Source organism: Phalacrocorax aristotelis, chromosome 1 (genome assembly GCF_949628215.1).
Source record: "Phalacrocorax aristotelis chromosome 1, bGulAri2.1, whole genome shotgun sequence".
Classification (NCBI taxonomy): Eukaryota; Metazoa; Chordata; class Aves; order Suliformes; family Phalacrocoracidae; genus Phalacrocorax; species Phalacrocorax aristotelis.
The window spans coordinates 100324647-100342757 of record NC_134276.1 but is presented as its reverse complement, the minus strand read 5'-3'; the positions used below and the strand labels follow the sequence as shown (position 1 = coordinate 100342757).

General features: G+C 45.4%; 1 protein-coding gene across 3 annotated transcripts in view; it reads right to left on the bottom strand.

The window, feature by feature from the left end:
• The window catches only part of ERG (ETS transcription factor ERG), a 148197-nt gene extending 130926 nt beyond the window's left edge, over positions 1-17271 (bottom strand). Inside the window, exon 1 of one of the 3 annotated variants that reach the window (XM_075099890.1) lies at positions 17119-17271. The gene's annotated coding sequence lies outside the window, so the exon portion shown is untranslated. Of the gene's footprint in view, positions 1-16227; positions 16820-17118 lie in introns of those variants that run through there. The other 2 variants (XM_075099907.1, XM_075099880.1) reach the window with 2 other exon arrangements.
• Positions 17272-18111: the final 840 nt, after the last annotated feature.

Here is an 18111-nt window from a genome sequence, read left to right as displayed (position 1 = left end):
TGTATCCAAATCTGTGATTTGGATGAGTCAGGAATTTTACCAGGTTAACAACAACAACAACAAACGTAGCAGAGAGCCAAAAAAAGGTGTTAATTTTTCATAGTATTTTAGGCTCCATTTTTCCTCACAGACAGATTTTTGAATTCTACTTAAATCCCAGTGGCAGAAGTGCTCCACAACAAATGCAAATATTCTTTTGTCCAAAGATCAAGGCACTAATGCAGAGATACTTACATTATTCGCATGATAAAACCACTTCTTGTGACAATCTTAGTTATTACTTGTACTCAGTAAAGCTTACAAAGAAACATACCGAGCTAGGGGTCGTTAATACTCGGGATAAAATAGGAATCTTTATTGAGACTGTATGTGAAATAAATGCTCCTCCATGAGAATACAGTTAGCAGAAGCTGCCCTCAAGAAAATTAGTACTGTTTGCAGCTAAATAATATGTTTGCATTTGAACAAGAAAGGAAAGAATGTATTTGTATTCAGATGACCTGAAATATTTTCAGCTTACAGAGAAATGTGTTAGCTCTATTAATACAGGGGTTTTCTTTTAAACAGGAATTTTATAAAAACTGATTTTAAACTATTACTGTTTTGGTGGTGGCAGGCAGGTCAACATCCCTCCTAATCCACAGGATAACAACCTCATCTCTCACAAAAAGAAAAAATTGACAAAAGAATAAATTACAGATGTCTACTTTTCAGCCTTAAAAATCAAAAAAGAAAACGTTTGCGCAACTAAAAGGTAGAAAATAGCTAGAGAGAATTATGACCAAACGCCACATATTAAAAAGTTCACCACATGTGGCACAGAAAGAAACAGTCAATTCACTGCAATTGTCTGCTTAACAGGTTGAGCCTCTGTCCAACTGGTAGCAATCAGGCAGGACACTAGAGTGGGCAGGAAATCTAAAATTAGGTTTTACTACCTATAATGGAGGATTTATGGGATAATTTAATTGGCAGTCTTGGGACTGAAACCCAAGGTGGGGGAACAAAAACATTTTTCTGGATATACTCTATGAATCCTTCCTGTAGTGGGCTGAAAAATAAAAGTACCGGGGAAATAACCTAGAGATGTAATATCCCCTTACTAGTGCTAAGCAGGCGATGCATGAATGTGTTTGTGGCTATTGGGGAGGGTGGGGCTAACCAGAGGTAGTAGGTAGTCATGCATTGATATAAACTGATTTTTCTTCTTTTTAGGAGAATGTCCTGCGAATTGCTTCTTGTAGTGAAACATGTCTCCAACTACACAAGGACTGATAAACAGTCCCAGAGTAAACAGAAGGCTGTAATTCACTCCAATGCTCTTCTGACGTCGCAGAGCGTGAAAGCGCAGCACAAAGTTTATTGACTGCAGCAGATTGAACCCAGCCTAGTATTCACTCACCCCAGGATGGTCATTGCCATCCACAATATTTGCTGAGCCACTTGTACTTTTGTTTCCCCATGGTGCTTCTATGATTACACAGACCTTTTAAAGTCAAATCTCAGTGAAGTAAGAAATACTTTCTTGACTTCTCCCTCCTCACCAGGGGAGCTTTGAAAGGGCTAACATTTAGTTCTGCACTGGCTAAAAGGGCTGTGTAGCTGAACAGGGGGTAACAGGATCCCCTTCTCCATCCTCTTGTGTTCTACCCATGTCAGCACGTGCTACCGATGCATTTTCCATGGCTTATTGCCATTTATTAGATGGGATTCATGCCAGCTTGGGAGGTTCAGAGAGAGGTGCAAGGACACTGCCCACCATCACCTAGCGAGGGGGATGCCCTCCCACATGCTGCTGGCAGGTGATTCCCCATCACTTCACCATGGCTCCCTGCTGCAAGGTCCTCCATCAACACGGCTCTCAAGCTCCATAACCAACTGGGATGCCGGGAACAGACCTACATCAGTATGGGGGAGCAACAGAGCTACCGACCCCTTACAGAGCACATCTTCTAACTCTTTTAATGCCATGACCAAATCTGCTCACAGTTTCACAATCTCCAGCTCAGAATCTTTTTTTTTTTTTTTTTTTCATTTTGGTAAATCTAACATTGTTTAAAAATGGCAGTCACTCATCTCTACTCCCAACTACCAGAGCCAAGGGCTCCCCATTCCAAAGTTTTTCTGTAATGTGATCTCCATTGCAGACCTTTTTGAAAACGCTATAGCATTTGACAAATGCCTTTATCTTTAAATTCCACGCTCAGTCGTATTCTATTTGATCATGACAAGTTTTGAGAAGATGACAGGAGAATATGCTTAGTATTATTACCTCTAGCTTATCACTGGCAGTGTCAAAAGGAAATGTAAACAATCAAGTTGGTATAACAATCCTTGATTATTATTCTTAGAATAACAATGGCATCAAGTTATAAGCTATCATAAAATTTAAAAACGCATTCCCATTTATTTCAGAAAGCAACATGCAAGAATGGGCTGAAAAATGCCAAGGCTGTCTCAAGAATTTCTCTCCCAGCACATTTCAAACTTGATTGGTATGACATGAAAAAAATCCCAGAAACACAGGAAAATCAACAGATTCCAAAAATCAGCCTTTGCAAGAGCTCTGCTGATAGCCAGTAAGTCTACAGTAAAATCGGTCAGACCATTTGGAAACCAGCCTACTGAGAAGGCTACGTCTCCAAGAAAGGTGTTTATGCAGATCAAACTGTGGCAATTTCAAGTATGGGCTGATGTTTTTACCATTGTGCTTTTTTTCCCCTCTGCTGTTTTTTTGAAAGCTAACATTGGTCATCTTTCACTTCTTGCTTTTTATATTGTTCTCCTAATCCTGTTTCTACTAATGTGAATGAGAAAAAAAATCCCAGTTTTTAAGCCACTCCTGCCCCTTCATTAAGATGACCCCAACACAGCCAGACACATGCAGACTTACAAGTCATCATTATAACTAGGATGCTGTTGAAAGGTCAAGTCAGTATCCTCTCATGATACCGAAAATTTCCTTTTTGGTAGATTAATTTACTTTATATTCCAAATTATATTTGATGTTTACTTTATATTTGAAAATTTCTTCCATAAACTTCCTTTTTTATTTTCCCTGGCTTACCTTTTCTACCTTTGGAGATATCATAACAACTTGAAGTAAAGAAGAAATCCCTTGTGTCTTAATTATGGCCTCTCTGTTGCCTAAACTTAAAATATGTGAAAAGTTTATAGACCTTGACAGATTCAGGGTGTGGTGCATCACACTCTCCTTCATGCAAACGCAGCCTACGTCTGCAAGTAAGTTGCCTTTTCATGGAAATACTATTCAGAGAGCATTTCCATAAAAATTCACCCTGGCACCATTCTGTTTCTCTTGTCTTTCACCCAGCTGTGTTCCTTCCTTGATTGATTTTCATTCTGAATAAGGCACAACAGTCAGTTTCATGGGGGGAGCCAGGGAAACTTTCCGTTTTTACGTTAAGAGCAAACACTGTAGTCAATGTAATATGGCTGCATGAAACATCAATAAAATCCAGTGTAGCTGTATATACTATCAGAGATATTATGAGAGAACGCTTCAACCACCAGCTGCCCTTACTAAAGGCAAGGCTAGAATACAGCACACCAAGTCCCAAACTTAGCTTCCCCAGGAGGAAACACCAGGTCTTCTCAAGGGTTTGAGTCAGTCCTGGCTGAGGTTGATGCAAGTCCTTCCACTAACCTAAGTAGAAGATAGGATCCAGCCTAGTTTTCCTGGGGGGAGAAAGGGTGCAGAAGAAGGAGAAGGGGCCATCCTCCAAGAAACTAGCAGCTGGCCCAGATGGTCAAATTAAATGAGGTCATACCACCGTCACTGATTCTGTTCCTCAGCCACCAAGTCCCAGAGATGCCCTGAGGGACCGGGCAACCTCACAGATGCAGTATCTTTTATTTCCCCTACCAGCCCGCTGAGCTGTGACTGAAATTTAACCATTTTTATAAAACCTAACTACTCTTGCGGCAGGCAATGCCAGGGCCGATGCAGAAACGATCCCAGGCTGTCCTCACGTACCTGCCAAGCCCTGCACCATTTTTGAGGGAAGGAGAGACAGACAGACTTCCCCACCCAGGTGAGGATCCTAAAGGCAGGCTGGGAGGCTGAGGCTTCCCCCCCCACTGCTCCCAGCGGGAGGACAAGCCAGTGCCCTGCGGCAGTGCCCAGGCAAGGGCACTGTGTGCTGGGGCTCCCCGCTCCGCACCAGAGTGAGCCCCAGCGCTCCCCCTTAGCTGCGGCCACCGAGGCCTGCATCTGCTCCCTCCCATGTGTTCAAAGGGCACTTCAACCATGTTTCCCAAACACAAATACTAAATTATTATTTTAAACGATGGGTTTCCTATTTTCTGAAGCGTTTGCCCTACACTGAGGCTGAAAACGGACAGTCTGTGGTCTCTTTTCTGAAGTTGTTTTTATCCTTTTGGAACCAAAGTGGTAAACCACTAATGGCATGTGCATTTTTCTCATTATCAGTTACAACTTTAATGATTCTTATTTAAGCAAGAAGTATTTTAAAACTTTTCAGGCTTGCATGTTCAGTTATTAGACCTCAGACTGTTTATTGTGTCTTCTCTCAAGAAAGTTCTTTTATGGTGTTAAATGGAAGAAGCCGTTTCAAGACCTGGCAGCAATTTGCATCAGCGAACGCTTTTAGGAACTTGTTGCTCCAGTGTTTTAGAACTGACTCATTTTCGAAATCCCTTGCCTAAAGGTTCAGTGCACTCCAGCGCTTAGGTCTAACTGCACATAACTAAATGTTCAATTACCACTGTGGTCTAGCAGCTGAAGCAAAAGCAGACTTTAAGCTCAGTGCTAGTATCAAGCTCTGCTTTGCAGTCTTGTGCAAATTAGTCAGCCCACTCTTAGAAAACATGAACTGAAACGGTGTGTTTCAAATTCGTTTGCCCTAACCCTCCAGCCACAATGGGGTGTTAAGTCATGTCTCCATCTCCACGAGTCCAGAGCCACCCAGACATAGACCAGCACAGGCCAAAGACATTCTTTCACACAAGGCGCATAAGGCATTTCTGCTCGCTTTGCTTTTTCGTCACGCTCCATCCCAATGCTAGCACTGAGAAAAACAGAGGCACCATCACAGCGACCGAATGGCACTAGAGGAGAAGTGTCCAGGGTTGGAATAGGAATGGGCAAGTTTAGGAAGAGTAGAAATCCAAGCATAAAGGCTCTGGCACCAGAAAATCACAGCACCTTCATAAAATAACAGCCCAACATTTTGAAAAGTATTGAGCAGGTATTAAAAAGTGGTTGCCAAAGGGTTGCTGTCATCTCCAGGAAAAGCAAGCATGCCACAGATATTTCCTGTGCACGCTGATCCTGGGGGAACAGTAAAAGCTGGTTATTGCGCAGACCTACTCTAAATGTTCTCACTTTCATAATACACATGAGTGTTTTCTCACTGCATCCATTTTTGCTCAAATCCATTGGTGGGCAGTATACCTAACTCAGCTTTTGTTTAAGTTCTTATGTTCTGCCAAGATAATTGGCCCTACGGGACTTTAATCTAAATGGAGTGTATCTTTGTAGGGACCTCGTAGAGGTATTTCTAATGTTTAATGGTCTCCTGAATTACTACTTTCCTCCCACTGTGAAGGAAATGGGCTCACCGCCGTCCGTTTCCCCGTAGCATTCATTACCGCTAGCAACACGGATGTAGAAGCAGCATCCTTTAGCTCATTCCGTGCTTCAAAAACAGAAGAAAGAAGAGGCAAAGCATTCATCCTCCTTAATGGAGGAAGACTTGCTCTGCATTGATGTGATCAAGCAAAGGTTCCCCTCACGTGCAATTACTCAAGACTCATCCATTTGGGCTCACAGTGGGGGGCTAAGGCAATTATAGCTCAGCACAGCTTGCTGACACGGGTGCATACCTGCCAGTGGTGTGGGAACATGAATCTATGTGGGGTTATTTCTGCTTTTCTTGTGCAGCCATTTCTCAGACCACTTTCTAATGTCTTCCAGACCACCAGCAGCCCACAGACCATATGCGGAGTAACACCACCATAGACTAACAACTGGTTAATGAGTTATTCTCACAGCCTGCAATGAGGCTCCCCTTAGGGGCTGGTAGACATCTCATTGCCTGCCAGCAGCCATAGTTGAGAACTGGCTCTCAAGTGCTGTCAATACCTAATTTAAAATGCGTGTAATTATAGCAGTACAACAGTAACATTTTGTTTACCTAAAAGCCAAGTTCCTCATTCATTCCTCTGCCCCTGGCAAACAACTGCCAGATATGCACACACACAAAAATGGGGGTATAATTGTAAAAACTGTAGGTAGCCCTTCAGTTCATAGCAGTTAGGAAACACTGGCATACGGCATATCAAACCCCACTGCTAATGCCGGCACACCACCAGCGCATGCCCCTAGGGTAGGCTGGGCTCAGAGCTGCGGGACCCTTGGCACCCAGGTGCGACCTCCATGCCCAGTCGGTGACGGCAGGTAAATGAAGGTGCTTCGTTACACCCTGTGTTTTGCCGTGCTGCCTCTTCCTTTAGTGAGTTTGTCTTCTGAACTGCTTCAGTGCTGGGAAGAGGCACATGGGCTTTCTGAACACAGCAAAATCCTAAACCAGCTCTGCTCAAAAACTGGAGTTTAAAGTTTCCCCGGGGTTGTCTCAGCTCCCTGCTAAACAACACAAAGGTGGCTGAGAAGGAAAGTCTATCTTCATGGCCATTCAGTGGTGGGCTAGTGGCAAATCTTGCACGTCCCCCAGGTCTGTCAGGCTTTTCCTCCCTCTTCTCACCTGTTGAAATCACCTGTCTCACTGAAAGAGAAGGAGCCGATATGTAAAAGGTGATGCGCTTTGGCTGTCAAGGTCATCACAGCCAAAATGCCTTTCAAATTTAAAACAGAAAAATTAGGACTCCCCAGCAACAGGAAGCTACTGGGCCCTCTGAGGAATTAAAACAGGAGCCCTTGACAGCCAACCTGCACGGGCTTCTTGCTGCCAAGGGACTGGGAGGAGGCCAGAGATGGAGCAGTAGGGAGCTGTAAGACCTGCAGGTGTATGACCCATGTCTCCTCCTCTATGAAAGATGAGTCCACACAGAGAAAGTGGAAATTCTCTGAGTTCATACCAGGGAAATTTTATCAAGAGAAAAAGCAGTGCCTGTTTCCCATGCTAAAAAGGCAGTGCCTTTAAATGCTGTAGTAACTGGGGGGGGGAATTAAGGCTTTAGGAAATGACTGCAGTGAAAACACTTCCATAGCTTTCCAGGCCCAGAGGAAACATGAGGAAGAAACTTGTAAGCTGAAGAGCTCTGCCCCCTCAAAAGCCATCTGAGAGGCTTCAGCCACTTCAGCAAGGTCAAGATTTCATCCACTGAACAGAAATTCGGAGTTCTCAAACTCTTTCATGGGTTATTCTGGAATGGAGGAAGAGGAATTCAAGGGTTGGTGGTTTTTTCTATGTAAAACCAACTAAAAGTGGTAAATATGTTAAAAAGGGCTTGTTGTTTTTCTTTTCAAGAGAGCAGTGGTCCAAAGGAGAACAACAGGACAGACAAACACCCATAAGCACATGTGGTGTTTTACACCACTGGTTTTGCATTTCTGTGCACCAGCCAGGCTCTAGCTTCCTACCAAACCATTAAAAATAAAAATGAGACGAGAGTTCAAAAATTCAGTATCATCTACTTAGCTGCGAGTGACTTTTTGCGAAATTATTTGCCTTGCTAATCCTTTCCATGAAATGCAGACGAGAGACGATATGGATGGGGATCTGGCTGGGGCAGGTCTGCAGCTGGCGCAGAAGAGCCCAGCTCCTCACCGGGAGCTGGAGGGGCGCTCAGCCCACCAGCACAGGGGGCACTTGCATCTCACGTGAGCGTCAACATTACCACTTCGGGACTCTGGTTGCCAGTGATGATTTGTTTCCTCACAGGTCCATAAACACTCACAGCTTACGTCAATGTGGTTTCAGGCTCATTTTTAGCTTAGACCACTCACAGTCCAAGAGGAACCCAGAGTCAATGGTCAAAAAGAGCCTTGCTGTGCTTCAGAAGAGTCTACTGAACTGAACTGTACCTCTGCAGGGAAACGAGGATGCCAGAAATCAGCACAGAGAGCAAGCCAGAATTCACCAACCGTTAGCAGGCAGGAACTAGGAATCACACTTTTCCACTACAAATGGTAAAACTATCCAAGCCCAAATCCCCTCCCCACAAAATTAAAATGCCTTCTTTCTATTTCTCCTGGTGTTAAACATATGCTACATATGCCCTACAAAACTCGTACACAATTTGTCCAGTTTCGAAGTTGAGGCTGAAGTGCAGCAAACAGCCTTGCTCTCACTCCCATTGCTGCTTTCCAAGAGAAGTGCCAGAGAAAGTATTCTATTTTTGTAAGAGTTTAAAGGGCATGGTCAGAAAAGTGAGTATGTAAAAATGGCACCTTTTCATCCAGCAGATCTGTTCCCAGTGAGTATTCTGAGTCATGTCTGCTTACTTTAGTGACCAAAATAGATTTTTACTACTTCTCACTCCTCTTTAGTCCTGTGGAACCAACACAGCAAAGAGGGCGTTGTATAAATCCTACCCTGGAGCAAAACCTGTCAGGCCTCATTAACTAAGTGAGAGGTGCAGAAGCAAGGGCTGGATGCACCTCTGCAGGTGGCTGAGGGGGCAGCGCTGCTGCCCACCGGTTCCCCTGACCTATGCCAGGCATGGCACATCGCACGGGTGGTGTTAAGTGAGAGGGAGAGGATAACTCTTCTCCCCTTCACCCCAGATCCTGCGCCCTTCAGCAACCCTGCCCCCTGTGCAGCGCTACTGCTCTACAGACCGACCACAGGCTGAGCTCCCTGGGCTGACATTTCGTTACAACCGTCTTTCCTGTGAAGTGTCATGGAAATCACAAGCAAATAACAAACACAAAGCTCGCCCCTCCCTCCTGCTAGCTCTTGCAGAGCTACTTTACGAGACTGACTGCAGCTTCAAAGGTAAGTTGCGTTCCATCACAGGGACAACTTTCACGTCAAGACACCACTGAGGGGGCCAAAAAATTGCTCCGATGTTGAAAACTGCTCCTGTACCCAGGGCCAGGCACAAAGCTTACAGCCTCTCCAAAGCAAGCTTTCCATAGTTGTGACTTGAGAGATTTAAGCAAGGTACAGACCCCAAGTGTATCGTCTATATGGCTGGTAAACTCCCTTTTGCCCTGGACGAGATATTGGACCATTTAAAAAAGAACAATGTCACAGATATTACTATTTCCTTCATGAGCAGAATGGAATCTTAATAGAAAGACAGCAGTAGTAATCCATTCCTATCTTACTCTAACGATTAAAAAAAAATATGGCTAATGTTTTCATTTTTCAATTTTTCAATGAAGTTAAGAGACAGCAGTGCAGAAAGCATAAAAGGGCTTTCCGTTGCTATTTCTAATGTTTCTATTGCTGGTGATAAAACTGGACAGTAAAAAGGTAGTTTGACAGTAAAAATGAAACTACTATGTCCTGGGTCAACTTTTAAATGAAAATAATAAATAAGCAATAAGATTCATTTCCAGTCAGACTGTAAAACATTCTTCTGGTCTCTCTGCTGTACTTTTACCTACATTTTTCCTTCATTCTCCCCAAGATCAGCTGGAGGGGCCTGGATCAGGCCCTGGATACAGAATTCAGTGCACTTCATGCCTGCTGCCTGAAAGCCAAGACACTCCGTCCTGTAACCCCAGTCCCTACCCAAACTGATGGACAGAGGCTGCATCTTCAGTGATTTTCCCAAACAAACATAATTGTCTCAAACTGGCAAGATTAACCTGTCCTCTGGCTAGGAAAGGAACTTACACAACTACTGTCAACTAGATGCTTGACTTTTAGAGTGTTACAGCTAGGCAAGGTGAATCCTACCCTCCTAAAACCATTTTTTAGTCTCATCGCATAGAACTGACTTCTCTGCATAGAAGAGCCAAGACGTCAGGTTCAGATTTCTCCGTGCTCTTCCTTTCAAGAGGGTGATGAACTGCGTTGCTGAAATGAAGCCCTGACTGTGCCTACCAAGAGGTGCTTTTTGTGGTTTCAGGATGCTGACATACATATTGGTGACAGATGATTTGGCTTGTCTCGATTGCAAGAGATACAGAGCACGTTACAGACTGTTTGCTCTAAATATATAAAAATACCAGAGGACTTATAAATGTAGCAAAGGAATGAAAAGCACTGGCCCAAATTCCCAGCTTCACATTCTGGGCAAATCTAATGAAATTTGGGAAACAGCACAAGACACCCACCAGGGCAAAACTGGATCTTGATTTCATTTTAAATCCTTTATTTTTTCCTGTGTTAAAACTGCTTTTCATGCCACGGCCACAAACCTGTGCAAAAAAAAAAATAATAAAACCAACCCTCTATAATTCTTTGAACAGCCAACTACAATCACAACAATCAATGTTACAGTGGTTCTTCAGAGAAATGATGGAGAACTTTTACCATATCTGCTTTGCAAGAGTCCTGCAAATCAGCTTCTTTTTCAAGCAGATTTTGCAGTTTTGTCTCAGTGCATGTTGTAATGCAATATAATAATGTAACCTTAGTAGTTTACTATAAATCCTTTGTGTATAATTTGTGAACTCTATAGAGAACAGTCCATTTTATAAACAGAATTTTAAAACACCAGGTTTAAATTTATTGCAGGGTTTATTCAGAACTCACAAAGCCTCCTTAGAAAGCTGAATTTTGCCTAGAAGAATTTCCTTCTGCATAACTACTAGACTTCTTTCTTTATAAAGCCCTTTTTAATTACACAGACAAATATAAACTGTGATAGTCTGCAATTTGTCTAAAGTTAATCGTTTGATTGCCATATTTCATATTTTGTTCTCATTTAATAAGAGTAGTTTACAGGAAAAGATACACTGTGCAATTTGCTAAATCCACATGATTTTTACATATATGTTTAACTGCACCAGAACAAATCACACATTAACTACCGAATATCAAAAAACATATGACTCCTTGAAAAAGTCTGCTTCAGTCAAATCAGGTCAAATATACTGTCTATATCCATACTTCATAAGCTAAAAACAAAGTAATAAACTCAGTGCAAAGCCACAAGGTATTATGAAAAGCTCAAACTGGTAAGCCTACACAACTTAAAAATTAGAAGAAATCAATCCGATTGCACAAAACATTTTGTCATAAGTAGTTTACAGGGCAGCAGGCTGCTACTCCTAATACCCTGCTACCAGCACTAGCAAAATGAAAAAAACCTGAACAAATCAATGCATCTTTACTAAATGCATACTATTAGCAAAAAAAAAAAAAAAAAAAAAAAGACCATTACCGACCACTCATAGCAGCCAGTAAAAGGCAGAAAGAAATGATGCTAGTTCAGCAGGCAATATATTTGGGATGAGGGCAGGTTAAGAGGGAAGGGAATCTACTCCTGACCCACTCGCACCTGCACAGCCTTAATCAGGCCTGCCTCTGCCACCCCACTGCATCCCAGCTAGCAGCCCAGGTGCTGCAGTAATGGCTGTGACCTCCTCCTCTCCTCTTCTCTCCTCTGGGACAGAGTTGTGTGTTGGTCATAGGCGGTATTCCCGGACTTAGCAATGGTCTCAAACTCCTTTATGCTCCCCCATCCAGCCTGGCACCCCGAATTGCTCTCCTGCAGCGGCTGGCTATACAGCCAGTGCAAACGCTATCAGGATTTTTCTCCTGTGGCTGTTTCTTTGCGATGTGAAAAGAAAACAAGCCTGTTTCATTACGGACCTCCTGGAGAAACTTGAAAACTTGGGTGTCTAAATGGAGCTGATTGAAACCACATTTAAGTTCATATTTGTTTAATGTGCCTGGTGCAGAACTGCGAGCCTGCCGGTGCTCATCATTTCCTACAAGCCAACTTTTCTTTTTCAAATCAGCAGCTAATTAGGTGTGTGCAGTTCAAAGCTAGAGACTACCTGACAAATTCAGAAGATCTGAAACACAACAGAAGTCAGTATTTGTTCACAGGAGCAGCATCTAAAAGAGGAAGCAGCTTTCTAATATCCTACCAATATTACAGTGTCTAAGCATCTGGGCAGCTACTGCTTTCTCCCTGCTAAAAGGACTGGCAGAAACACAGCACCTTTTAGTGGAGAGTGAGAAAGCTGATAGCAATGCTGCAGTCAAGACACTTTAATAAGCACCTGGATATCGTAACACTTAGTGTCTGAATTAAAACGAATCTGAACAGAAGACCTCAGCTCAAAACCAAGCTCACAGCCGCGTGGCACAACAGCGATCTCCCAGACATGAGTGGTCACCCGGAGTTCAGCTGAGGAGCTTGTGTGGCTACAAATCAAGGCCCTTGGTTTTAAACCCTCCTCTATTGAAACCTGTTGTATCTTCAGCTAAAATGAAAACATGTGTTTATTGTTTTCTCTTTGGGCAGACAATTAATATTTATACGCTGCATTATCAAACAAAAATAACTACGTATTTTGTTCCTGGAATAAGTTTTTTCTTATTGGAATGAAGTTGTGCCAAGGAGGGATTTCATCTGATGCAAGCAGCATGCAAGAACGATCCACTTCCCGTGGTAGCTTTCTAAATTAAAAAGCAGCATTTCACAATGGGCCGTAGCAAAGGTAAGTTGATGAAAATGAACGCCACAGTGCAGTCTCATGCTCCATGCAAGAAAAAGTGCCACCGAAGTCAAGAGGGGATACGCTTGCCACAGCAGTACGGGAAGCAGGCTTTTTGCAAATCCATTCATGCTTACTTTAGATCAAATATCGTTTTTGCTCTCAAACACCATAAAAAATGTCTCGCTGCATACGTTCTAGTTTTGATACATACACCAATTAGCAAGGACGTGCACTATGTCCACAGAATAAACACTTTGGTTTTCATTGTGAAATTACTGTTTCTTGAATTCAATGAAGCCCTCCAGATTACACACATGCCACTAAATATAAATAGAAGAGGTTAAAATGCAGTTTAAATATAACAGATATGTCCGCAACTCCATATTTAGATATACCCTTTAATTTTTTCCTATTGCCTACTTTTTACTTACATTTAAATTTAGCAAAGTAATTTTAGACTGCCAGTTTTCTACCTACACTAGTTAACTACGCTGTGAAGGAAATAGATTAGATTTTCTCCACTTATTTCGTTACCGTCCAAAAGGCCAAAGCAACACAAATTCTTGCGACTCAAACCTTCAACCCATGCAAAAGACAAAATGATGCTCAAGTTTACTGGGAAACCTGTCTGTCGAAAAGTGCATGGCTAGAACCACATGGGGAAATAAAAAATATTCTAGTGGCTGTGAAAGTGGCCAATTGTGGCTATAATGAAAAACAGTGTAGTCTTATGGCACAAAAGGTAATTCTTTCAACCCAAGACAAACATCATTAAAATTCAGGCTGAAAATATCTTACCAACGTCAACTCTTTTTTTAACAAACGCATTTTAAATCAACTGTATAGGAAAGCCGATGTACAAAGCATGAACTAATCGCTGGCCTACCTTCCCAGCTGCACAGCAGAAAAACACCGTGGGCAGCATTAGGCACTCAAGGCTCAGCCTGCGCCGCTGACCTTGGCTGATATGGATCAGGCCCAAAGGGCCCTTCCTGACCATACCTCCTGTCAACAGCTTCCACCTCAACTTCGGGACACAGATTTCCACGGAGCTACTTGCACGACTGAAAGAAGTACAGTTTGCCCTTACAGCTGCCTTTTCCCGAAAAAAAAAATAAACATATATATTCACATAAAAGAAAATGACAAGATTTCTGGTAGTGAAAAAACCCCAACGCTATAGATAATTCAAGACAAAAGGTTCGTTTCAACCCAAACATTTGAAATTATTTTGTTGCTACCTGCTAATAACTCACGGAGCACTTAGTAATGCAGAGGGAAGGAAAGGAAGGGAACGTAACACGTAACATTTCAGGGCTACCAGATGCCATCAGAACTGCAAAAGCTTTTCATGGTTTTTTGATCCCCACTGGAGTGCATTTAACCAAGAGGAGAAACTGCTGTATACGGGGACCTCAGTAAAGTGGCCAAAATGAAGTGCTCTGTGACAGAGAGCCAATGCCACGAGCCTCACATTTTGATAGCAAAGCACTAGTGTTTTGGAGAAAGTGCAATGGGAAAGGATTTGCCTCATCAGTAGCCAGGTATTTTGTTCATGTGGCGTTTATTCAAACCAACTGGATTACAACAGACATCCCAGGGTTTTGCATTTGTTCACACAACTCCATGTGCACACAGAAAGTAAACTGCCCACAGAAGAGCAGGTACCAAAGATGCATCCACATTGCGAAGGTGAAAGCACTGATCGTAGGTGGAATCATCATTTGAACAGGACTGTGGGATCCGACGTGGGATTTCAGATAGAAAAGGTCTAACCTGTTAACATACAAACGATTGTACTTGAGGTAAGAGATGCTACTTCCAAGTTTGTAACAATCTGTATTTTAAGCTCATGGCTCATATCACTGAAACTCCTCAATGGACTCATACACACGATTTCTTTGGCGCCTAACAAAGCGCTCAAACTTGGTTAAAAGGAGGAGAGAGAAGCCACAGAGTCAGTACTGCTTATGAACCATCGGAAGAAAAATATGCCTAGTATGTATTTATCAGAATATATCTTTAAGAACCAAATGCTACATAAATTACAATCCAAATGAAGTAGCACCTTAGGAGCAAAAAGTCCAACCGATCACACCTAGGACTTACGCTGACAGATCATTTATAAAATCCCTGCAACATGTAACTCTATCCACTACTATATGATTTGTTTAACTTTGGGACTAAATTGTGGGAGGTGGGGACAGACGCTGTTCAAAGCTCTAAATGCTGTTATGCTTTTGGAGGCAGCAATTTTTTTCTTGCAAAGTTTTTCAAAGAACTGCACAGCAACTTTGAATTGTTTGCCTACATATGTGTATGGAAGATAAAACAAGAAGTGATGTTACTATTCCGATGTACCACCTCTGTTTTTATAAATATCCTTTAAGAAATAGGTAAGATAATCAGCATAAAAATATATTTGTCCCATATGAAGTATGGCTTAGTTTGTTTATGCCTTTATTTATTTCCCTTTAATTAGTAAGCTGTCAAACAATCTATTTCTCTTCCTTGATTTTTCTACCAGTTCAAGTGTGCTTGAAATCGCATACCTGATACGTACCGCTGGACGAAAGTTTACGTTTCATACCCTAGCGAGAAGCTGTCTTTGTCTACTTCACTTGTTTCAGTGGAACCAGGGAAGTGGTTAAAGGGTTAAACCAAAGGAATGTGACATTTCTCCATGTGCAGTTCATAGACCTATCCTGGTTTTCCTAATGGACTCAAAATTACATGGGTAGAATGTAATTTCCAAACTATAACTTCAGAACTGAAGTGCAGTATTAATTCAGAGAATGACACTTTCAATACAAATACAAACTTCATTAAAGAAAGAGCAAAGTTTACTTGTACTGTGGGTTCTTAGCAAAGGCAGCAATGAATGGAAGTTTATGTTAGCCAGAACTTGCAACTTCAGCTTTTGTAAATATGATTACGTACACTCCGAACTCTACAGCAAAGTCATCTGGTCACCGAAATAGATCTCCGCGTATCGTATCGCAGCGCTTACTCTGAAAAGTACCACAGCCAACTCTGACTCGCCTCAGACCAACTCAGGTAATCGAAGGTTTTCCTACATGCGAGAGCTAGTCAGCTTTTGCAAAGGCAATAGAGGCATCAGTTAATTGAATGATGAATTGCTGAAAGAATTAGAAAGACAGAAAGACACCAACACTGCTATTACGAACCGGGGGGGAAAAAAACCCAAAACAAACAAACCGAGGGCGGGGGGATGATACAATTTCAGAAGCTGATGCCCGAAAAGACAGCAGCCAGCCTGAAACCAAACGGCGTTAATGCTGTAAAACTGAAGTCGGAAAGGGCCACTTTGCGCCGCGGGCGCCCGCAGGAGATGCGCGGCTCCAGCCGCCGCCCGCCGCCCCGGCCGAGCCCTCGGGGCTGCCCGGCTCCCGCCGCCGACCTGCCGCGGCGAGAGGGCAGCCGGACCGCCGCACACCCGGACCGCCGCCCGCGGGGATTCGTCCCGTCCCGCCCCGTCCCGGCGGCTCTGCCCGCCGCCCGCCGCCCCGCTCTCCCCGCCGCTCCCGGCCCCGACGGCCGCGCCGCGCCGCGCCCCCTCCGCGCCCGGCTCTCCGCTCGGCCCCCCCGCCCCCCCCCCCCCCCCATCGCAGCCCCGGAGGGAAAGGACTTACCGGGCGAGGCCGGGGAAGGGGGCGAGTGCGGGATCCCGGGGGAGGGGGGACGGGACGGGACGGGAGGGGACGGGCCCGGGGCGCGGAGGGCGCCGCCGGGGGAAGGCAGCGGCCGCCGGCGGCGGGAGCGCGGGAGGGAGTGAGGGAGCGGGCGAGGGGACGGCGGCGTTGCCGACTGCAGTGAGTCACTTCAGTCGGGACGGGCTCAGCCCATCGCGCTGGCCCCGGGCTCCCGGCGCCTCTTCTTCTCGCCAATCGCCGCGCGGGGCAGCCACTGCTCCCCGGCGCTCCCCGGCTCCCCCGCCGCCGTCGGGGCCGCCCGCCGGGCACCGGCACCCCCCGGGGAGCACCGGACCCCCCGCCCCCCTACTCCCCGGCGTCCTCCCCCGGGGGCCCCCGCTCTGCACGGGGGAGGAGGGGGGAGGACACGGGGGGACGGGACGGGAGGGGCCGGGCGGAACTGGAGGTGAGCGGGACCGGCGGGGGGGGAGGACGCGGGGCTACCGGGGGCTCGGCTGGGCTTGGCGGGTCTCCTCTCCTGCCGGCGCGTGGAACAAGAGCGTGTTTGAAGGGGCAGAACACGCGTGCGGTTGTTGCGGGGACCCGACGTGAAGCCAAAGCCTGGCCCCTGGAAATCAGAGGGCAGGGGAGGGACAGGGGCGCCCGGTCCGGCCGGAACGGGGCTGAGCGCCCCGCCGCCCGGCGGCGCAGGGGGGCATGGGGAGGGGATGCGTCCCGACCCCGGCAGCGGCGCTCACCTCCCACACGCACTCACACGCACACGCGGGGAAGCCCAGCGGGAGGCGGGCGAGCCGCGCACGCCGGGGAGAAGCGGGTGGTGCGCCCCGTCCCGTCCCGTCCCGTCCCTCCCGCGGGCCCGGGGCTCCTTACCGGGCCGCCGCTTCTGCCCGCCGCCGCCGCCGCCGCCGCCGCGCTACCCCGGCCTTCCCCGGGCACGCCTCGGCCCCCGCCGCACCGCCGGGCATCGCCCGCCGCTCTCCCCGGCGCTCCTCTGCCAGCGGTCAGCGCCGAGAGCCAGCGTGCAAAGCAGAAAACCCAGTACTCCCTTAATTAAAAATAATAATAAAAAAGAAAAATAATTAAAAGCGTCTCAGTTTTTAAAGCAGAACTACATAATGTATTAATTGGTTGCTATTAGCATGCAGTTTTATTGAGCATAGCACACAGAAGTCTGATTGTGAGCGAGGAGTGTTTTCAATGAAAGTGGAGTTATTTTAGCTGCAGACATGTTTACATTTCTGTGGTTTAGTCTATAACTTTCTCTTTTTCTTGCTTCAGAATTCTGCTCCATGAAGCAAAGCCCTTAGCTCCCAGACATTCCAAAAAGTCTGCCAAAATAATAGGAAAAAAAAAAAAAAAGAGAGAGAGAAGAAATAAAAAAAACACACACAGAGACCCCCAAGTCTGGGTCAGGCTCAGGGCTGGATATAGGCAGAGCGAGTATACCCCCTCCTCACTCTCTGGCTAAAAAGCCTTCAGGGCTCCATTTCCTGTTTTTAAGGAAAAAATAAAGCGGGTCTAGGACTGATTTTAGACACTGCCTAGACCAGGGCTGGTGGGTGCCGAGGACCTTTAACTCCCTCAGTGCCAAAGGGTACCCAATAGCATGCCGGTCCAGGCAACCCCACGCCTCCCTCCAAGATAGCCATAGCAGCAAGATGGCTTTTTACTTCCCGGTACATTTTTGAGCAACTGAGACCAGCAAGCGCAGGACCTAAAGGTCCCAAGCAACAACGTGGTGCATATCCACCGCAAATTACCACAACAAAGAAGCAAAGTACCCCAAAAGTGGGACCGAGTACCCCCTGCCGCAGCAGCACCCACATAGGCAGATCTCCCGGTGAGCCCCTGAGGTCCCTTCCC